At 44.9% G+C, this 24,311-nt stretch overlaps 1 long non-coding RNA gene and 1 pseudogene across 1 annotated transcript; one reads left to right on the top strand and one right to left on the bottom strand.

The window, feature by feature from the left end:
- Window positions 1-1,985: 1,985 nt before the first annotated feature.
- Window positions 1,986-4,001, bottom strand: LOC120439097 (annotated as a pseudogene).
- A 14,907-nt stretch (window positions 4,002-18,908) lies between these two features.
- LOC120437477 lies at window positions 18,909-22,405 on the top strand. The gene is made up of 3 exons (XR_005611161.1): window positions 18,909-18,929; window positions 21,874-21,993; window positions 22,332-22,405. It is a non-coding gene; the product is annotated as an uncharacterized LOC120437477 (long non-coding RNA).
- Window positions 22,406-24,311: the final 1,906 nt, after the last annotated feature.

The raw sequence follows: 24,311 nt of genomic DNA, 5'->3' as shown, positions 1-24,311 counted from the left end.
TGGAGGTTCCCTCCAGATTTCACAACGCTTTCTTTCCAATCTCCTTATGTTTCAGGTCTTGGATCTGTTTGTGGGCTCCTTCACAATGATATCCATCTCACCCGCTTGTAAGTATCCATCACAGCCGGCCTGGAAACCTGGAGGTTTCCTCCAGATTTCAAATTGCTTTCTTTCCACTCTACTTATGTTTCAGGTCTTGGATCTTTTCCTGGGCTCGTGCACACTGGTATCTATCTCACCCGCTTGTAAGTGTCCGTCACAACCAGCGTGGAAACCTGGAGGTTTCCTCCAGATTTCAAATTGCTTTCTTTCCACTCTACTTATGTTTCAGGTCTTGGATCTTTTCCTGGGCTCGTTCACACTGATATCCATCTCACCCGCTTCTAAGTGTCCGTCACAGCCGGCGTGGAAACCTGGAAGTTCCCTCCAGATTGCACAACCCTTTCTTTCCACTCTCCTTATGTTTCAGGTCTTGGATCTTTTCCTGGGCTCGTGCACACTGGTATCTATCTCACCCGCTTGTAAGTGTCCGTCACAACCAGCGTGGAAACCTGGAGGTTTCCTCCAGATTTCACATTGCTTTCTTTCCACTCTCCTTATGTTTTTCAGGTCTTGGATCTTTTCCTGGGCTCCTGTTCACTGATATCCATCTCACCCGCTTCTAAGTGTCCGTCACAGCCGGCGTGGAAACCTGGAAGTTCCCTCCAGATTGCACAACCCTTTCTTTCCACTCTCCTTATGTTTCAGGTCTTGGATCTTTTCCTGGGCTCGTTCACACTGATATCCATCTCACCCGCTCCTAAGTGTCCGTCACAGCAGGCGTGGAAACCTGGAGGTTCCCTACACATTGCACAACGCTTTCTTTCCGCTCTCCTTGTGTTTCAGGTCTTTGACCTGTTTGTGGGCTCCTGCACACTGATATCCATCTCACCCGCTTCTAAGTGTCCGTCACAACCAACATGGAAACCTGGAGGTTCCCTCCAGATTTCACAATGCTTTCTTTCCACTCTCCTTGTGTTTCAGGTCTTGGATCTGTTTGTGGGCTCCTGCACACTGATATCCATCTCACCCGCTTCTAAGTGTCCGTCACAGCCGGCGTGGAAACCTGGAAGTTCCCTCCAGATTGCACAACGCTTTCTTTCCACTCTCCTTGTGTTTCAGGTCTTTGACCTGTTTGTGGGCTCCTGCACACTGATATCCATCTCACCCGCTTCTAAGTGTCCGTCACAGCAGGCGTGGAAACCTGGAGGTTCCTCCAGATTGCACAACGCTTTCTTTCCACTCTCCTTGTGTTTCAGGTCTTGTATCTGTTTGTGGGCTCCTGCACACTGATATCCATCTCACCCGCTTGTAAGTGTCCGTCACAGCCAGCGCGTGGAAACCTGGAGGTTCCCTCCAGATTGCACAACTTTCTTTCCACTCTCCTTGTGTTTCAGGTCTTGGATCTGTTTGTGGGCTCCTGCACACTGATATCCATCTCACCCGCTTGTAAGTGTCCGTCACAACCAGCGTGGAAACCTGGAGGTTCCTCCAGATTTCTGCACAATGCTTTCTTTCCACTCTCCTTGTGTTTCAGGTCTTGGATCTGTTTGTGGGCTCCTGCACACTGATATCCATCTCACCCACTTCTAAGTGTCCGTCACAGCCGGCGTGGAAACCTGGAGGTTCCCTCCAGATTTCACAATGCTTTCTTTCCACTCTCCTTGTGTTTCAGGTCTTGGATCTGTTCCTGGGCTCCTGCACTCTGATATCGTTGGGTTACTTAACGTAATCGCTGGTTCTTTGATAACAGAGTGAGGTGTTTCACTATGGGAATTGCCTTGGCGTGACCAACTACGGAAGCTCCAATGACACCACGTCTGTCTCTGACAGACCTGTCGAGCCGTGCTCAGGGCTCCACCCCCTCATACTAACACGGCCGACCAGCTCCTCCTATCTCATTCCAAGCAGCTTTCTTTCCGTGCCTAAGCAAGGAGGGAAGTGTTGGTGAAACACCTCACTCTGTTATCAAAGAACCAGGGATTACGTTAAGTAACCCAACGTTCTTTTTCTAACTTCGCTCGGTGTTTCACTATGGGAGATATGGCCCACTCCCGGATTGTGCCAGCTCCCAAAGCCACACTCCAGTACTACTCCAGGATCTCAGGTCGAACCTGAGGCACCAGAATCCAGCACTGCCTGAGCCAGGGATGACTGTGCAACATCCAGCCGATAAAACTGGACAAACGTGTGCGGCGTAGCCGAGCTTGCTGCCGCACAAATATCCTGGACTGATACACCTCTGAACAAAGCCCAGGATGTGGCCACACCCCTAGTGGAGTGAGCTCGAAGTCCCGGGGGGGCCTGCGAGCCCTTACAGCGATAAGCCAGAGCTATGGCCTCTACAATCCAATGAGCTAGCCTCTGGCGTGATAAGGGCCTGCCCTTGTGAGGGAGGCCAGGAAACAAACAACTGATCCGACTTCCTGAATCCAGCTGTTCTGTCAAGATAAGTCCCCAACGCCCGCACAGGGCACACAAAGTGTTCAGCCTCTGCTCCGTCTCTGAAGAGAATGTAGGGGTGAAAAGCCAGGAGCTCTACTGTAGAGCACCTGTATGACGTTTCCAACACTTTAGGGACAAAGGCAGGGTTAGGCCTCAGGCGTGCTTTAGTCAGTCCTGGGGCCAGCTGTAGACAAGAGGGTGAATAGACAGAGCCTGTAATTCACTAACTCGCTTGGCTGTGGTTAGAGCCAACAGCAGAGTGGTTTTAAGAGAGAAAACTTCAACCCCACTGCCCCAATGGGCTCAAAGGGGTGGTGGGAGAGGCGTCCAAAACGACTGACAGATCCCATAAAGGGACCAGTGGTCTAGAAACTGGGAGCATTCGATGCGCCCTCTCATGAAGCGACATACGAGGGGGTGCTGACCAGCAGGTTTATCACCAAAACCCACGTGGCAGGCTGAAATAGCTGCTAAATAGACCTTTATGGTGGAAAAAGCTCTCCTTTTGTCCAGCAAGTCCTGAAGAAAACACAACAGCTCCACCACTGAACACTGAAAAGGGATAATCTGCTTTTCATGGCACCACTCCCCAAAACACACCATTTACTGCTGTAAATGGAACGAGTGGAGGAGGCTCTGGCATTCTGAATGGTTTCAATAACCTTGGGAGGCATGCCTGCTGCCTTCAAATTCCACCTCTCACGGGCCAGGCCCAGAGAGAGAGCAACCTGTTCTGGATGGGGATGGTATATCTCCCCACGCGCCTGAGACAGAAGGTCCCTGTGGATGGGGAGTGGCCATGGCTCGTCCACCAGAAGCTGGATGATTTCTGCTATCCAGTGTTTGGATGGCCACCGTGGAGCTATTAAGATCAGTGACAGCCCCTGATCCCTCACTCTGATCAGTGTTGGGGAGATCAGGCTGAGGGGAGGGAAAGCATACAGCAGAGTTTTTGGCCATGGATGGGCCAGCGCATCCACGCCCAGTGGCGCATCTGCGTCTGATAGGGAGAAAAACAGAGGGCACTGTGTGTTTTCTCGTGAGGCGAAGAGATCTCGGCAGCCCGGCCGTATCTCTGCCAAATCTGCTCCACCACCTGTGGGTGAAGCCTCCATTCTCCGAACAGTGGATTTCCTCTGGACAGGAGGTCCGCCCCCCTGTTCAGAATTCCTGGCACGTGAGTTGGCCGAAGGGAGAGGAGCCGAGTGCTGCTCCACACAATTATTTCCCTGGCTAACCTGTGTAGCTGCCGGGAACGGGTGCCGCCCTGGCGGTTGATATAAGCAACTACAGTGGAGTTGTCTGTTTTCACTAAAACATGTTGTCCCGGATATATGGCAGAAAATGCCGTGAGGCTAGGAGCACCGCGGAGCTCCAGCACATTTATGTGATTCAGAGCGAGTCTCTGTGACCAAACGCCATTCACTGCTCTGCCCATCATAGTTGCACCCCAGCCTGACAGGGATGCATCTGTGGTCAGCGTCACCCTGGAAGACACTGCCCGGGAGGTACCCCATGGCGAGAGCTGTCGGGCTCCTCAAGGCCGGAGAGCCGCGATACACGGCTGTGTTATTTTACACCATGACTGAGATGTCGGCGAGGGCACAGCTGCAGAGAAGCGACCCACCACTGAAAATCTCTCATCATAAGCAGCCCCAAATGTACCACCGATATCACCGAGGCCATGAGGCCGGAGGCGGACAGAGTCGGAACCGCACGACTTTCCCCAGCTGAAAGCGGAAAGACAGTGAGTGAAGGATGCGATCCTCCGCTCTGAAAGTGCCATACGATAAGAGATGGAGTCTATTCTGAGCCCCAGATACTCTATAAACTGTGCGGGTTCCAAGTGGCTCTTTTCCAGGTTGATTGTGAACCCAAGCTCCGTGAGGTGATTCACTACCACCTCGAGTCTTTGATCGCCTGCTCGCGCGATCGTGAGCATATTAGATAATCGTCTATGCAAGAGAATATTCTGATGCCGCTGTTCCTTAACGGAGACAGCGCTGCTTCCACATTTGCTGAACACCCTTGGGGCTAAGGATAGCCGAATGGGATAGTTTGAAACTCGTATGCTACTCTCTGATAAGCGAACCTGAGATATTTCCTGTGTGGAGGATAAATGGCGATGTGAAAATATCGTCTGATAGGTCGATTGTAACAAACCAATCGCCTGTGTGAACTGAGCGACAAAGCGTCTTGTGTGTGAGCATTCTGAACGTGTACTTTCTCAAATGCTTGTTTAACACACGCAGATCCAGAATAGAGACGGAGCGACGTTCCGTCCTTTTTCGAGATGAGGAAATAGCGGGAGTAAAAGCCCTGCTGAGCTTCTTCGCTCGGAACCGCTCTGATCGCCTTTTTGTGTAACAGGGAGAATATTTCCTCTTTCAGCACATTCGCTGAGTCGCCACTGGCCACCGAAGCCAACACTCCGCCGAATCTCGGTGGTTTTACCGCAAACTGTAGTCTGTAACCCTGGGAAATGGTTGACAAGACCCAGGGATGAACTGCGCATGCGCGCCGCCACCGCTCCAGCCGCGCTGTGAGCGGGCCTCTGAAGACGCAGTAGCGTGACGTCACCCCTGTCTCCCGGAAGGAGTTGGGGCTCTCCCCTCGGGAAGCGTGAGCTCCCCGCTGGGAACAAAGACAAATGGCAGTGATTTTCTTTTGTTTTTATTTTGAAACTGGGGGACATTCTGCCCTTGGCAAACTGCCTGGCTGCAGAAATGCACGTTTTATTTCTTTTGTTACCCCAAACCACAGTGAAGTGTCTGGTGACTCTGGGCAGTGCTTGGTGACACAGACAGAGTTCTTAGGAGTGCTTGATGACACTGCGCCATTTGTCCACAAGTCTGTCCTCCCTGAACTGGAGGAGGAGACTGAGAGGGTGCTCCTGGTGAACTGGAAACTTCTGGAGACCCTGAACCTTGGAGTGATTTGGTTACCCCTTCTAACACCTTCCTTCTCTTTGGGGAGAAGAGAGGGTGACACAGAACGTTGCAGGTGTGCTAGGCTGACCGCTTCTTTTTCCCCTCTCCGGGGTGTGACGGCTTGTTCTTTGCAGCAGCCGCTGCAAAGGAATGCTTGCCCCAAGGTCTTTGGTTCTCTACCTTGGCCTGGTGGGCACCCTGCTGGCCTCCTGCTCCTCTCTGCATTCTGACCCCACTCTGTCTCCCTCTCACAGCTGCTGCTGTTGCGGCAAAGCCAGCTCTTGGCACCTGCTGGGGCTGAGAGTTAGGTTTTCTGGGTAAGCAGAGGTTGAATGCTTCTCCCTCCTGCTTTCTGCGGGTGCTTGTTTCTCTCATTCTCTCCAGGGCTGGGCCAAAGAGACCCTTGGTTGGGTCATAGGCTGCATCCATTACCTCAGCCCTCTGAGCATCACCTAGGCCTGACAGGTTTAGCCACAAGGCTCTCTCACCCGAGACTGCAAGGCCCATAACGCCCACACCCTTGGACTGCTCCCCTGGAGGAGCGAAGAATGAGATCATTAACCACGCAGATTTCATCCCAGAGGGCTGGGTTCGGGGAACCCGAGTCAAGCTCACGGCCCATGTCTTCCAGAATTTCTGCCTGATATGCTGATAGCTGTGTGACTGCATTAAGCGAGCATACTGACTGTGCAGCATATTTGTACATCCTTTGATAGATAGACGCCGTGAGGCGATCTATCTTGTTGGGCAAAGAAACACTAGAAGACGCTGAAGATTGCCCTGCGGTTAGGGTGTGAAGGTGATCGCCACTGAAGGCTCCACTGCTTCAGCCCCACTGGGTGGCCTGGACTGCTGGGGAGGAAAGGTGGAGTCATCCTCCTGTTCCTCATCCATGTCCTCCATGTCGAGGAGGTCGGAGTCGGCATCGCCCTCCGCATCCTCGCCACTCGCCTCCCCATGCGTTTTGATCGAGGAGGTCCTCGAGCGATGGGGGCATGAGCGGGACTCTTCTTCCATCATGTCCGCCCAGCTTGTGGAGGCTTGCGGATGATGGATATCGCTATCGCGTAGCAGTAGCGGCCGACAGGCAGGGGTCCTGACTGTTCGTTACTGCTACTCTCAGCCTCCTTTCCTGGACTTTCTCTGGCATCAACGCACAGTGTGGGCATCCCTGAGGGTCCGCCAGTGAAGCCTGAGCATGCTTGGCACCCATACAGACGATGCACATTGGATGAGGGTCCCTGCCGAGATGGTGGCACCGCATGATGCGGGGGGCGGGCGGGATGCAGCCTCTTTGCCTTCGGCTCCGACCTGTTGGCGGGAGTAGGAGCCGTCGACATGGTTAGCGGAAAGTTGGTGAGACTAGGCTACACCAGGCTTGTCTCAACACGTTAGCCCGTAAGTAGCTAGGACTAGCGGCGGGTGTTAAATCCGAGCTAGTCACCGCGGAGAGTCAGCTCGTCGTGACACGTTAGCTGCACTCCTCTAGCCAATATCGTTAGCAACTTAATGCTAACTGAGCCCTAGGTCGACTAACAAGCTAATGCTAGTGAGGCGCTAATGTTGTTCGTGGCCTGCTAACAAGTTAATGCTAGCGGACACTGAACGAACAGCTCGCCGTAACGCGTTAGCCCGAGTTACACAACGTCGGCTACCTTGCTAACTAAAACCAGGAACCGCTGGGACAGCTCGCCTGGCGCGGTTGCTGTTCCACAGTGCAACTCTAAGTACACTTCTTTGAAGGACTTACTCAGCACGATCCAAACTGGAACTGGAAAAACTGCGTTTGGCGACGTACTCCACGGGGCGCCTGAGAACTGTTAAGCAGCTAATCAAGTTAGCCTGGATGCGCTGAGGGAGCTCAAAGTAGTTTCTCACGGGAAGAAAGCGAGAATGAGTTAGGAGGAGCTGGTCGGCCGTGTTAGTATGAGGGGGCGGAGCCCTGAGCACGGCTCAACAGGTCTGTCAGAGACAGACGTGGTGTCACTGGAGCTTCCGTAGTTGGTCAGGCCGAGGCGATTCCCATAGTGAAAGACCGAGCGAAGTTAGAAAAAGAACCATCTCACCCGCTTGTAAGCATCCATCACAGCAGGCGTGGAAAGCTGGATGTTCCTCCAAATTTCTGGCAACGCTTTCTTTCCAATCTCCTTATGTTTCAGTTCTTGGACCTGTTCCTGGGCTCCTGCACTCTGATATCCATCTCGCCCGCTTGTAAACATCCATCACAGCAGGTGTGGAAATCTGGAGGTTCCCTCCAAATTTCATAATCATGATTCTGGTTTTGATATTTGACATCACAGCAGAGAGTCGAGTCTGGTATTGATATTTGACATCACAGGAGAGAGACGAGTCTGGTATTGATATTTGACATCACAGCAGACAGACAAGTCTGGTATTGATATTTGACATCACAGCAGACAGACAAGTCTGGTATTGATATGTGACATCACAGCAGAGACGCAACACTGGCATTGATATTTGACATCACAGCAGAGATTCTTGTCTGGCATTGATACTTGAAATCACAGCAGAGAGGCGAATCTGGCATTGACATTTGACATCACGTCAGAGACACGCTCTGTGCTCGGCGATAGCTCATACTTCACGTCAGATACACCCCGTGTGAGTGGCGATTGCTGATAAGTCACATCACAGTCACGCCCTGACACTGGCGATCTTTAATAAGTCACGTCAGAGACACGCCCGGCGAGCGGCGATTGCTGATAAGTCACGTCAGAGACACACCCTTTGATCGGCGATCACTCATACTTCACGTCAGACACACCCCGAGTGAGTGGCGATTGCTGATAAGTTATGTCACAGACACGCCCAACTATTGGCGATTGCTCATACGTCACATAACAAACACGGCCTGCGAGTGGCGATTGCTGATAAGTCACAAAACAGTCACGCCCTGACACTGGCGATCGCTAATACGTCACATCACAGACACGCCCGGCGAGCGGCGATTGCTGATAAGTCACATCAGAGACACGCCCTATGATCGGCTATCACTCATACTTCACGTCAGACACACCCCGTGTGAGCTATTTGACATCACAGCAGAGACACGAACCTGGAATTGATGTGTGACATCACAGCAGGGAATCTACTCTTGCATTGCTATTTGACATCACAGGAGAGAGACAAGTCTGGTATTGATATTTGACATCACAGCAGAGAATCTACTCTTGCATTGATATGTGACATCACAGCAGAGACGCGAGTCTGGAATTAATTGTTGACATCACAGCAGAGAGACGAGCCTAGAATTGCTATTTGAAATCACAGCAGAATCATGATTCTGGTTTTGATATTTGACATCACAGCAGACAGTCTTGTCTGGCATTGATATTTGAATTCACAGAAGAGATGCGAGTCTGGTATTGATATTTGACATCACAGCAGAGAGACAAGTCTGGTATTGATATTTGAAATCACAGCAGAGAGGCGAATCTGGCATTGATATTTGACATCACAGCAGACACACAAGTCTGGTATTGACATGTGACATCACAGCAGAGATTCTTGTCTGGCATTGATATTTGAAATCACAGCAGAGAGGCGAATCTGGCATTGATATTTGACATCACAGTAGAGATTCGAATCTGGCATTGGTATTTGACATCACAGCAGAGATGCGAGTTTGGTATCGATATGTGATATCACAGCAGTGAGTCGAATCTGGTGTTGATATTTGAAATGGCAGTAGAGGCGAATCTGGCATTGATATTTGACCTCACAGTAGAGACACGAGTCTGGTTTTTATATTTGACATCACAGCAGAGAGTCGAATCTGGTGTTGATATTTGACATCACAGCAGAGACACGAACCTGGAATTGATGTGTGACATCACAGCAGGGAATCTACTCTTGCATTGATATGTGACATCACAGCAGAGAGACGAGCCTAGAATTGCTATTTGAAATCACAGCAGAATCATGATTCTGGTTTTGATATTTGACATCACAGCAGAGACGCGAGTCTGGCATTGATATTTGACATCACAGCAGAGAGACAAGTCTGGTATTGATATTTGACATCACAGCAGAGTTACGAGTCTGGTATTGATATTTGACATCACAGCAGCGAGGCGAATCTGGCATTGATATTTGACATCACGTCAGAGACACGCCCTGTGCTCGGCGATAGCTCATACTTCACGTCAGACACACCCCGTGTGAGCGGCGATTGCTGATAAGTCACATCACAGTCATGCCCTGACATTGGCGATCTCTAATAAGTCACGTCACAGACACGCCCTGTGCTGGGCGATAGCTCATAGTTCACGTCAGACACACCCCGTGTGAGTGGCGATTGCTGATAAGTTATGTCACAGACACACCCAACTACTGGCGATTGCTCGTACGTCACATAACAAGCACGTCCTGCGAGTGGCGATTGCTGATAAGTCACAAAACAGTCACGCCTTGACATTGGCGATCGTTAATACGTCACGTTACAGACACGCCCAGCGAGCGGTGACTGCTGATAAGTCACATCAGAGACACGCACTATGATTGGCGATCACTCATACTTCACGTCAGACACACCCCGTGTGAGCTATTTGACATCACAGCAGAGAGACGCGAGTCTGGCATTGATATTTGACATCACAGCAGAGACACGCCCTGTGCTCGGCGATAGCTCATACTTCACGTCAGACACACCCCGTGTGAGTGGCGATTGCTGATAAGTCACATCACAGTCACGCCCTGACATTGGCGATCTCTAATAAGTCACGTCACAGACACGCCCGGCGAGCGGCGATTGCTGATAAGTCACGTCACAGACACGCCTTGTGATCGGCGATCACTCATACTTCACGTCAGACACACCCGTGTGAGTGGCGATTGCTGATAAGTTATGTCACAGACACGCCCAACTATTGGCGATTGCTCATACGTCACATAACAAACACGGCCTGCGGTGGCGATTGCTGATAAGTCACAAAACAGTCACGCCCTGACACTGGCGATCGCTAATCGTCACATCACAGACACGCCCGGCGACGGCGATTGCTGATAAGTCACATCAGAGACACGCCCTATGATCGGCTATCACTCATACTTCACGTCAGACACACCCGTGTGAGCTATTTGACATCACAGCAGAGACACGAACCTGGAATTGATGTGTGACATCACAGCAGGGAATCTACTCTTGCATTGCTATTTGACATCACAGGAGAGACAAGTCTGGTATTGATATTTGACATCACAGCAGAGAATCTACTCTTGCATTGATATGTACATCACAGCAGAGACGCGAGTCTGGAATTAATTGTTGACATCACAGCAGAGAGACGAGCCTAGAATTGCTATTTGAAATCACAGCAGAATCATGATTCTGGTTTTGATATTTGACATCACAGCAGAGACGCGAGTCTGTAATTGATATTTGACATCACAGCAGAGTGACGAGTCTGGTATTGATATTTGACATCAAACCAGAGACAAAGTCTTGTATTGATATTTGACATCACGTCAGAGACACGCCCTGTGCTCGGCGATAGCTCATACTTCACGTCAGACACACCCCGTTTGAGTGGCGATTGCTGATAAGTCACATCACAGTCACGCCCTGACCTTGGCGATCTCTAATAAGTCAAGTCACAGACACCCCGGCGAGCGATTGCTGATAAATCACGTCATAGAACACGCCCTGTGATTGGCTATCACTCATACTTCACGTTAGACACACCCGTGTGAGTGGCGATTGCTGATAAGTTATGTCACAGATACGCCCAACTATTGGCGATTGCTCATACGTCACATAACAAACACGGCCTGAGAGTGGCGATTGCTGACAAGTCACAAAACAGTCACGCCCTGACATTGGCGATCGCTAATACGTCACATCACAGACACGCCCGGCGAGCGGCGTTTGCTGATAAGTCACGTCAGAGACACGCCCTGTGATCGGCGATCACTCATACTTCACGTCAGACACACCCGTGTGAGTGGCGATTGCTGATAAGTTATGTCACAGAACCGCCCAACTACTGGCGATTGCTCGTGCGTCACATAACAAGCACGGCCTGCGGTGGCGATTGCTGATAAGTCACAAAACAGTCACGCCTTGACATTGGCGATCGCTTAATCACGTCACGCCCTTACAGACACGCCCGGCGTGCGGTGACTGCTGATAAGTCACATCACAGACACGCCCTATGATTGGCGATCACTCATACTTCACGTCAGACACACCCGTGTGAGCTATTTGACATCACAGCAGAGGCGCGAGTCTGGCATTGATATTTGACATCACAGCAGACACGCCCTGTGCTCGGCGATAGCTCATACTTCACGTCAGACACACCCCGTGTGAGTGGCGATTGCTGATAAGTCACATCACAGTCACGCCCTGACATTGGCGATCTCTAATAAGTCGCATAACAGACACGCCCGGCGAGCGGCGATTGCTGATAAGTCACGTCAGAGACACGCCCTGTGATCGGCGATCACTCATACTTCACGTCAGACACACCTCGTGTGAGTGGCGATTGCTGATAAGTTATGTCACAGAAACGCCCAACTATTGGCGATTGCTCATACGTCACATAACAAACACGGCCTGCGAGTGGCGATTGCTGATAAGTCACAAAACAGTCACGCCCTGACACTGGCGATCGCTAATACGTCACGTCATAGACACGCCGGGCGAGCCGCGATTACTGATAAGTCACAAAACAGTCACGCCCTGACATTGGCGATCGCTAATACGTCACGTCACAGACACGCCCGGCGAGCGGCGATTGCTGATAAGTCACGTCAGAGACGCCCTGTGATCGGCGATCACTCATACTTCATGTCAGACACACCCCGTGTGAGCTATTTGACATCACAGCAGAGACGCGAGTCTGGCATTGATATTTGACATCACAGAAGAGAGTCGAGTCTGGTATTGATATTTGACATCACAGCAGAGAGGCGAATCTGGCATTGATAATTAACATCACAGCAGAGAGGTGAGTCTGGTATTGATATGTGACATCAAAGCAGAGTGACGAGTCTGGCATTGATATGTGACATCACAGCAGAGATGCGAGTCTGGCATTGATATTTGACATCACAGCAGAGAGTTGAGTCTGGTATTGATATTTGACATCACAGCAGAGTGACGAGTCTGGCATTGATATGTGACATCACAGCAGAGATTCAAATCTGGCACTGATATATGAATTTACAGTAGAGACGCATGTCTCGTATTGATATTTGACATCACAGTAGAGAGTCGAGTCTGGTAGTGACCTTTGAAATAACAGTAGAAACACGAGTCTGGTATTGATATTTGACATCACAGCAGAGAGACAAGTCTGGTATTGATATTTGACATCACAGCAGAGAGGCGAATCTGGCATTGATAATTAACATCACAGCAGAGAGGTGAGTCTGGTATTGATATGTGACATCAAAGCAGAGTGACGAGTCTGGCATTGATATGTGACATCACAGCAGAGATGCGAGTCTGGCATTGATATTTGACATCACAGCAGAGAGTTGAGTCTGGTATTGATATTTGACATCACAGCAGAGTGACGAGTCTGGCATTGATATGTGACATCACAGCAGAGATGCGAGTCTGGCATTGATATTTGACATCACAGCAGAGAGTTGAGTCTGGTATTGATATTTGACATCACAGCAGAGACGCGAGTCTGGCATTGATATTTGACATCAAAGCAGAGAGACAAGTCTTGATTGATATTTGACATCACGTCAGAGACACGTCCTGTGCTCGGCGATAGCTCATACTTCACGTCAGACACACCCCGTGTGAGTGGTGATTGCTGATAAGTTTTGTGACAGACACGCCCAATTATTGGCAATTGCTCATACGTCACATAACAAACACGCCCGGCGAGCGGCGATTGCTGATAAGTTATGTCACAGTCACGCCCTGTGATCGGCGATCACTCATACTTCACGACAGACACACCCCGTGTGAGCTATTTGAAATCACAGCCGAGAGGCGAATCTGGCATTGATATTTGACATCACAGCAGGGAATCTATTTTGGCATTGCTATTTGACATCGGGTTTCACAACGCTTTCTTTCCAATCTCCTTGTGTTTCAGGTCTTGGATCTGTTCCTGGGCTCCTGCACTCTGATATCCATCTCACCCGCTTGTAAGTATCCATCACAGCAGGCGTGGAAACCTGGACGTTCCCTCCAGATTTCATGACGCTTTCATCACCAGTGGACTTAACTTTTTCGCCGTGAGTTAGAGCTCGCTGGAGGAAGACCTCTGCATGTTATCTTTGCTTTCATTTTAAAATAAATAAACATGAAATAAAACAATATACCTTTTCCATTTGGTTATTCCATGTTAATCCATATAAAGTGGCAAACAGAGTGAAATGTAAATGAAACAGGACACATTGTTTATAAAACATTTATGCCCTACTCATTATTGTGATGATAATATAAACTCAATTTATGAAATGTTAAATATGAAAGCTGCTCATACTAAATTTAATAGAACCAAAAGTTTTACCCTCAGTCCTAAAAGGCTGATAATGGTGGCATAGACAAACAAGTTTGTGAATGAGGTGATGTAGGAACTGATACCGTGTTTATCTATTAACAATCTCAGGTGATTTTAAATTTCAGTAATCTCAAAGGACCTCAAGGTCAATCTAACAGGTTAAGTTTTCTTAAAATGATGAAAGGCTCGTGTTCAAGCTGATACTTAAATTGTATTTCTTTAGAAATCAGTTTTGGTTCTGTGAGGAAACACAATGAGGAAAAAATGCACAAAAAAGAACAGCATGAAACAAAAACAAAATACAACAAGAAAATCTCAAAACATGAGAAATACGAAGAGGAAACAAGAACTAGATGCATGTGGAAAAAATTATAACAAAACAAAAGCAACATTTAAAAAGACCCAAACGAAAACAAATTAACAAAGAGAATAACATGAGAACACAGGGATTGGACAAGGCAGAAAATAAGAAAAAGGTGAACAAATGAGATAAAACAACATTTAAACACCAAGAAAATTAAAGATGACAAATTTTAATGACATGGATGAAAGCAGGAGAAAATAAAGATTTGGCAATGAGTGGGTGGAAACAAGGAAATTACAAACTTGGAGTCTTCATCCTTCCTGCCACTCAAAACCTGTCATTGTACCAGAAAAGGAATATTGTAATATATCTACACGTCATCCTTTGTCATGCAGCCACTTTTAAAGTTGACTTTAATTTTCAAACTGATGCTGTGTCATCATCACATTCTTTAATTTTCAAACTGATGAGTGTGTATCATCACATTCACAAGTATCACATTCACAAACTTGAGTGCCGAGATTGTGAATGAGTTGATGTATGGTGTCGAACTTGATGCTGTGGGTGTGTCTACTAAAATTTTTCCACAAATTCAAATCACAGTTACTTTGACTTCAAGATCAAGGTCAGAGGTCAAGTTTTCTCATAATCTTGTGAATGCACCACATAATACCTTCTGTCATCGATTACATCTGCATACAGTATCAGTGTTCTTTGGCTAGCTGATCACATTAAATCATCACATGTGACATCTGCATTACATTACATACCTCCATCGTGTCTGCATAATAGTGAAAGGCAATGAAAACTCTGGGCTGCTGGGCTTTTTTTCATAATCACTTTAATATATGCAACAACGATTAAACATCTGTATTGTTGCTCATTCTATTTAATGATATATAACACATTAGAGGTCAAATAGTTTGTCAGCTAATCAGTACATTAACAAAAACTCTTCACATTATCTTCTTAAACTTTCTGTGTGACTGGATTTTGTATTTTTAATATTTTATAGAAGAAACAACAACAAATAATCATTAGATAAATCACTAATGCCAATAAATGTTTCAACAATACAGTGTTCAGACCAAAGTTTTGCCTTTTGTATCTTTCACAAATACAGTTACTACCAATAACTGACATCTTCTTTTGTTGTTGTTTTCTACATTAAAGCAAAGGTAAATCTTTCAGCTGCAGGTCTGTACAAGCAGCAGTAAGTTTGTACTGCACACAGGCTTTTACTGCCAAGCATGATGGGTTGTTTTTTTTTTTTTTTTTACCTGTTCTTAAAATATTTGAAATATTGTGTTTGCATCACTTTGCATCTTTGACTTTCTATTTACTCTGCATAAAATCTAAATTTGTATAAATTTAATCTGGAAAGTAGACCATTGGATTGTATATAAAAGTGAGCATTGTGGCCAGTGGCATTACTGTTTTGTGTTTTGAAACTAGTCATGAAAAGCATGGGAGAATCTGTCTGAGAAACTCAATGCTGAAGAAAGAAACCACATCCAAAGGCAGGCCCTGCTTTACTATTTTATCCTCAATGAAACTACAATTTAGAAAATAAAGATTGTACTATATTAAAAAAAAACTACTGAAGCCGTGAATCTGGTAAAAGTGTTCACTGAGGTTAAAGATCTGCAAATAGGCTTGTAGACTTATATTTTCACCCCTGCTGGCCATTAAAAAGAATGCAGGTTTGAGACTGTTTCACTTTTTCAGGCTATGTCACTGAATCCAGTCTGTGATTGCAGCCCTAAGCCACTCCCACACAAACACTGCCTGCATCGATATCATATAATGGAGATATTTTTTTATTGTAGAAATCTCCATAAATAGTTGTGCGTTGAAGAGTAAACTCCTGGCTGAATTTTACAGCAGATTATTTCATTCTCATTCAAATTCTTCTTAGACATCAGGCAGAAGGATATGTGGAAATTCTTTTCGGAGCACAGGAAGCGATAAAGCAAATGAAATGTGAAATGCTGCAGCTCACCATGACACTGAACCTCCTCAACACCTTATTACTTTCTTTATAAAACAACAGCCAAAGATAACACCCTTGACTCCTTCCATACTTTTTTCTCTCTGTTTGTTTGTCATCTCCTTTTAAAAAACCGATATGTTAAGTTAACCATAAAAACAAGCAAAAGAAGGTTGAATTTTTTTTAAGTAAATCATTTTGTACTGGCATTAGTTTTTTAGAAAATAAAGGGCAGTTTGTAGTATACTACAGTATTTATACATGTTTTTTATTTGTAATTTTAACATGTTTTTAATTAAAGTTACAGTATATCTTCATAGCATCCAAGTGGCAGTTTCTTCAGCTTTTCTTTCCAGCTCAAATTCAAATTGGATTTTGTGCCATTTCATTTCAACTTAACAAACAAGAAGTAAAGGGACAAAATTGCAATTTTTTAAAGTCAGTGAATGTAAGACTGAACTGAAAAAAAAAAAGCATGTTGATTTTACAGATCATATTCTCTGTATTTTTCAGCAGACTTAATTTCTTTGGACATTTCTAAATAAAAAGAGCTGCAGATTGGTGACAAAATAAATTAAAAACACTTAACCCCATATAGTGAAAGGATCTGATTGTTCTGTTATGCATTGCTTTTCTTTGGTTCAAAAAGCTGAAAATCACAGATGCAGGTATGTTGTGTCTTGGCTGTGTTCTGTGTATCTTTTATAACACTGTGCAGCTCATAACAGATAGAAGAGCTTAGGAATTAAAAAGGATTTCACCTGAAAACTCACAGAGCTTTTTACTTTGTGTACTGTTTATATGTGCCACTAAAATGCTGCACATGTACTGCTGAAATAATAAAATGTAGATTTGTTTAAACAGGTGAAAGTCAATGTGGTTCACCTTCACTGGTGGTGGTCAGAGGGCGGTGGCGCCAGTGTCCGGCAGCCTCGCCTCTGTCAGTGCGCCCCAGGGCAGCTGTGGCTACAATGTAGCTTGCCATTGCCAGTGTGTGAATGGGTGAATGACTGAATGTAGTGTAAAAGCGCTTTGGGGTCCTTAGGGACTGAGTAAGCGCTATACAAATGCAGGCCATTTACCATCAGAAAGATGGCAACTGCTTCTTTTTAGCATCCAGCGCTACTGAAGAGTAGCGTTCACAAATGTACTAACACTTTCTAAGTATAACATCTTGATGCATGCTCAATCATCCAGGTAAGTAGATCAGTGCGTCAGTATGATCAAACAGCATACAAGATGGCTGATTACAGGAACCACCTGAGATTCAGCCTCAGATGCCGACAAGACAGGATTACTCTAAAGTCTGCTAAAAGCTGCTTAATGAGCGGGTGAGGCAAACAAGTTTTACCATCGGCGTGTTAAAATCTGAAGAGGTGGATCCAACAGAGACTTATAATGCTTCTAGATGACAATACTCTTAAAAAGGTGTTTGAATTCACCGAGAAGGCTCGTCTAGCACAGCACGAGAAGTCTAAAAACCGGCAACAAAGGAAGTTTGAATTACTTGCTGTGCGTCGGAAACCACAGCAAAATACAAAAAGAGTGTCCTCAGCGGCCAGAAGAGAGAAGGATGCAGAAGAGCAATTTGAAAGAACAACATTGCAGGCGTGGAAGCAGAGCAACTACGGACGGACGTTTCGGTCGGTCTCAGCAAAAACAAAGCCCCAGCATCCAACATCAGCATGGAGGAGAGGAAGGCACTCACATCATAGTAATGACAACAACATTATCGTCCTTCAGGCAGACAAAAGGTAGGTGCACAGTTTTGCTAAACCAGCAAGACCATCATGAGAACACTTTGACACTGCTCAGTGGCGAAAATACTTATGAGCCCTAGGACCCAGGAAATGGTTACAGGAAGAGGGTGATAGACTGTCTGAAGTAGCAGGTTAGCCTTCTTAGATTGTGACATTTCCATCAGTAATGGGGACATCTAAAAAGCTGATGTGTACCGTAAACCTACGCATACGGATCAGTATTTACGGTTTGACTATCAACATCCAAAGGAGCGTAAACTGGTTGTCATCAGGGCGCTACAACAGAGAAAGCGAACACCATCCCCACAGACCGCTGTCCCAACAGAAAAGCAGAAGAACATCACATCAAGAAGGCTCTGAGTAAATGTGGTTACTCCAGCTGGACTTTTGTCAAAGCTGGGAAGGCACCTAAAGAACAAACGTTATAGGATTCCTTACCTGCCTGATCCAGGAGAGAAGGACAGCTGTCTTCTTGAAAGCCTGTACATGATCCCGTATGCATCAAGTTGATATACATCAATACAACCATTATAATCGAAATAAATATTATAATACAAATTTGCGACCGGGATTAAAAACAGTTACGCACAAAAGGCGTGCCGCTCCGACCGGCTTTAAAGGGTTAACACAATGGTCTTTGGTGGCATCTTTGCTTCTGGAAATTATACTGGGATAGTTCCTCCCTTCAGCACTCCACGGTCACAGTCAGTTGTTAGTGGGAGTAGCATTCATGTGATCAAAAAAATACACCAGTGGGGAATTAGCATCTCTAAACAACAAATCAGAAAAGTTTGATTTTGCAGGTTGAAAAGATTGATCAATCACTCTGAAAAGACTTTCTAACAGCTCTTCTCCCTTTAATGTCTCACAAAAAAAGAAAAAACATCCTGCTCATCCTAAAATAATATCAATAATTATTTCTGCAGATTTGTGGAGGAATTGGAAGCAGAAATCGCTGCACGTCAGCAGGTGAAAAAAAAAGAGGGAGGAAGTTAAGTTGGACATGTGTGTGTGTGTGTGTGTGTGTGTGTGTGTGTGTGTGTGTGTGTGTGTCACAGAGATCACACAGCTGAGGCATGTGGAGGTGTACAGCACATAGGTGTTTTGACTGACAGCTTCTAGCTGTAATCACGTGTATGATTGTTTCCACATGTGAAACGGATGTAAAATGATTGGATGAAAAATCCCCCCGTGGCCGGCAGTCTGAATAAAGGCTGTGAAGTCGTGTCAACATGTTTTCAGTTATCCTGCAGGAAAGTAAGACTTTAACTTTTTATTTGACACATCAAAGCGTGAAGGTATGCAAGAGGACTACTTTTACACATATGAGACTATTGTACTGATGTTTCAAGTATATTTTTGTCTCTAACCACAAGATCAGATGTTTCTGATAGTGAGTGAGGTTTTTCAGAGAGAGCAAATGTTTTAATATATTGATCATTTTGAGCCATTTAGTTCACAATGGAGATATCTGATGAAACTAAAATAATAATTTTAGTCAATTTTAGTCCATAGAATAGGCTGGAAAATCATGGGGAGACCTTTGCCTGTTCACATTTCTCTCTGGTGTGATATCACACCCCCATTGTGCCAATGAGTTTAATCAAAGGATGAAAACTAACATTTTGTACCCGAAAAAACTTGAGTATGGATGCAGTCATTTTGTAAATGATTCTGAAAAAAAAAAAAAACCTTTAAAAATACAAGATAAATAATTGGTTCTCTTATATTTTTTTTTTTTACATACAGAATAATTAGCTAGTTCAGTTACAGAGCCAATGCATAACACCACCCACCTCAAAGTGCTTTATATCATCAGCTAGGCCATACAATACCAGAGAGTCAAAAATCACTCCCATTTAATAGGAAGAACCATTCAGCAGAACCAAGCTCTTAGGTTAAAGAAAAAAAAACATAAAGAGGAAGAACAATCAACAAAACACAGACTACAGGAGAGAGGGCATTGTTAATGGCGTGCAGCAGTGGCACATGAACACGTGGAGAAGAAATGCTGTGCCCATCATGGGAAGGCCTCCAACAGACTGATGTAAGATGCATAACTAAGTGATGTTTCAAAAGGAACACTTTAATTCTAACCTTAAAAATACAGGGGCGTCTGTCTCCTGAATCCAAAGATAATAAATGGTTCTACAAAGGAACCTGAGACTTGAAGGCTCTGCCTCGCATTCTACTTTTAGAGGCTCTAGGAGCGACAAGCAAGCCTGTAGTGGTTGATCAAAGTGCTCTACTGGGATAATATGGCACAGTGAGATCTGTAAGTTATCATGGCACATGATAATTCAAAACTTTGTATTTCAGGAGAAAGATTTTAACATTAGAACCACCTGTGTAATACTGTGTAGCTGACCTACCATAGATAAACACAAGACTTTGACAGTGAATTCTTTCAGGAGGTTGGGCGTTCATGGATTGTTGTCAGCAGTTTGTGCCGTTAACACAAGGGACACTCCACAGTCACAGTAACAATAAATGCCAGAACCATAGACTGCATATAAAAACATGAATGTAACTTTGGCGTTTGGAAAGCGGCCAGTAATTCAGCTTTCAGTATTCCTGATGGCGTGAGGAGGGAACTCATTTGGTTTGAAAATAATTCTTCTTCTATGAAGTCTGGAAAACAAAGACTTTGATCCACAACCTCAGGAAACACTTTCCTGATGAATTCGTGGCCAAGTCACTAGTTTCAAGTCTTATTTAATACAATGTGACTTTCATTGTATAAATTATATTCTCCTTTGTGTAACTGACAACTTGCAAGCCTTTGGCGTGTGCCTCAATTAAACAGTGAAATCCACACTCACTTGTCACATCCCAGATTCAAGATGTCTAGACTGTCACGGCAAAAAGTGCACAGCTTGAGGCTTCATAACAAGTTTTGCAAACTAATGGATGGACTCACAACAGTGACAGTCTGTGGCATAATGTTGCTTTCTAAAAGATATGACCGGTGTTTTCTTTTGGCTTTTTTTTTTATATATATTTTTCTCATTTCTCATTTTTTCTGAATTACAATATATGAGATTATTTTCTTGTTCATCCATAAGAGCACTCGGTCTCATAACAAGAAACCGAGGGTTCTTCATGTCTGGTTCGAACATGAAATTAACAAAACATTGGTCCAACTCATGCATTTGCCACAACAAAGAAGGCAGATGTTGTAAATTCTCCTCAGCATCAACTCCACATGCCATCGTCCCTATTCTTCATCTCATTACTTGGCATATATAATCTCTGGTTGTACTGTGGCTTTTGGGGCAGGGAGACAGAGTGAACTATAAAGGGTTTTATACAAGCTGAGGTGGAGTTAAACTGGAAGGCAGTCTGCATGTTTGTATGCAAACAATTCTTTCATGAGTTGCAATTCTGTTTGATTCCAGATGTAAAAAGCCACAGGGAGAGAAAGATGCATATCAGTCTTGACACCTAAATCCAGGATGATGCTGCACTTGAGTGCTATCCTAACCTCACCGAAAAGACTACATTTAGCAAAAGTATTCTCTGTGCATTTCTTTTCCTAAGCAATAATGATTCTGAACAAGCAGGATAGAAATTCTTCCAGTTATATTAAAGGATCCACATACTTTTTGGGGAAGAAAAGTGAGTTAGGTAACTTTAAACTTTGCATATTTGTTGGTGTAAGACAGGCTGGTCTGAGTATTTCAGAAACTGTTGATCTGCTAGGATTTTCCCACACAACCATCTCTGGGGATTAAAGAGGAACATATGCAGTGAGCAGCAGTCCTTTGGTAAAAATGCCTTGTTGATGTCAGAGGTCAGAGGAGAATGGCGAGACTGCTTCAAGATAATAGGAAAGCAGAAATAACTCAAATAACCACTCATATCAACCAAGGTGTGTGAAAGACATCTCTGAATAACACATTGAATCCTGTAGCAGATGGTCTACAACAGCAGAAGACTACATCAGGTCCCACTCCTGTCAACTAAGACAGCACAGGCTCACCAAAATTGGAAATTAGAAGACTGGAAAAACAATATGAGCAACATTCAGAAGGTGAGGGTCAAATTTTGCATAAAAAACACAGTGTGTCTCCGTCATGCCTCGTTCAGGCAGTTTTGCTATACTATTGGCTGTAAATTACTTCAGGTGAATGGAATGTCTCTAAATGCTCATCTCAGCCAAAAAGCTAAGGATTTTTTAAAACTGTGAATCATGCAAAACCGCTCTGGTAAAATGCAGGAATTGTTTTAAAAAGGAAATGAGGCATAATAAGTTCCTTTGACAATAATTTTTTAAAAATCACAAATTATTATGATCCTACTTTAAGTCTAATCTCTGTACTGAAGTAATTACACTAAGTCATGCAAATGTTTTGTGTTTGTTCTTGACAGGGAAGCACGTTTTCTTTCTGGCTGCTTCTCTGTGGTCTGACCAGAAACTAACTCATCCTTATTCTAGAAAGTGAAGCACAACATGTGGCAACAGAGCCCACAAACATGAGCTCATTCCTCTTGAGGGGAAACTAGCAACTGAAAAAAACAGAGATAGAAGAGAAAGTCCCAGTGTTCCTCTCCACATCCATTTGTCTTTGGACTACATTCCTGCTCCTCTTCCTCAAATGAAATGGTTATCCTGCAAACAATGAGAAGACTGAGCTGCAGGAGCATCTGCAGCATGTGAAGTGGGACATGAAACAAGAATTGGCTCACAAGGTCGAGGTCAACTTCAGCATCAGCACATTCTTTGAGCCAAGGCGTTTGCAGAGAAAGCAGGCGCGAACTGAAAATGGCCCTAGTCTCTTCCTAACATGCTTTTATTTCCCACATACTTCGTGATCAGCAGGCCTCAGTATGTTATCAGGTAATACTGAGACAAACAGCTGCTTCGTGCTGAAATGTGGATGTATTATTTGAGAAAAGCATTACACATGAATCAGAAGAACAATACATTTTGACCAATAGGCTAACAATTAAAGTAAACTCATCAGTATTAAAAATACAGCTGTAAAGGTGAACTGTTCCTACTTTGAAGAGCAAGTGCAAGTGCAGGCAGATATGTTGCAAAATGTATTTACCATCATAATTAAATACAAAAGAAAGAATGTGCAGAAAAATCTGAACTCTAAACTCACACCTATGATATTAATTTAAAAATCATAGTTGACCTTTTCGAGTTATTGTAACAAAAAAAGGAAAAAAGTCTTTTCTGTGGCTAAGTCCTCAATTTTCCTTTATTCCTTGTAATGTTGTCCAGTCTCCATATGAGTCACGTTGACCACGTGCTGTGTGCTTCATGCTTTGCTCTGGAATGTCAGGTTTCAAATTGCATGTACCCGATATTGCCTTGCCATGCCATGCCAGAGATATAAGATTGTGTGTAACTGTAAAATCAAATGACTATTATTTATTTGCAATAAAATAACATAAAACACACACCAAAGTACACACAAGACTTTTTATTAGTAAGTTACAATGCGGACACATGCACTGCCAAGGACATTTAAAAAAATAATACTATGACATTTCATCATGTTTCAGTTAAACAAGTTAAGAATCAAGCAGCTAAGTAAAAAAAGATTTTTCTGTTTATAACAATTAGAACATGTATGATTGAACACAGAAGAAACATGCACTTTACTGCTGCAACATAGAAAATTATCTAAGTGTGAAAAACATATCATTTTCATTTGACAAACACTTGATGATACAAATGTGTTTGCAGTGACTGACTCACCAGTTTCTTCCAGAAGCCACAGGTTAACAGGTTAAAGGATATTTATTGTGTCACACAGCATGTTCTTTGGAAACTTGTTCAGCGCCAGCGGTTTGAAAAATATCACAGGCTGTCTGAGCGAGCAGGGTTTCCTTGATGCCATACCCCTCCAGAGGCAAGTGCGGTGTTGGTGGTGCATCACGGTGTAGTCTGATGTACCGGGTTGTCAAAACCGGCTGCTGACATGACAGAACACTGCCCTCCTGCACCAGCCCAAGGCACTTTCCACAAGGGGCTTGTCAGGTCAGGGATCTGGTAATGGACCCACAATGCCTCTGTAGAATCCACTCCTAAAGAAAACATCAATGACAATAATGTGGGAAGAAGGTTATTATACTGAACAACAACTAAACTAAAAAGTGTGAAACAGTGGTGCATAAGTTAGAGACTGGGATGTATATATGTACATGACTGAGTTAGCCGTCTTCAGAAAGTGTAATGTTGTGTGTAAATTAATACCTATTCTGACACATGCATGTATGAACAAATAGCAACATGCATTTGTAACACAGGAAACCAAATTTTACAAATCTAATTACCGTACTCAGTCTGGGCCATCCTATTTGGTACCGGCAGTGAAGATCATAGAGTTGATAGGT

The sequence above is a fragment of the Oreochromis aureus genome, linkage group 3, assembly GCF_013358895.1.
Source record: "Oreochromis aureus strain Israel breed Guangdong linkage group 3, ZZ_aureus, whole genome shotgun sequence".
NCBI lineage: Eukaryota > Metazoa > Chordata > Actinopteri > Cichliformes > Cichlidae > Oreochromis > Oreochromis aureus.
This window is presented reverse-complemented; position numbering and strand designations above follow the sequence as displayed.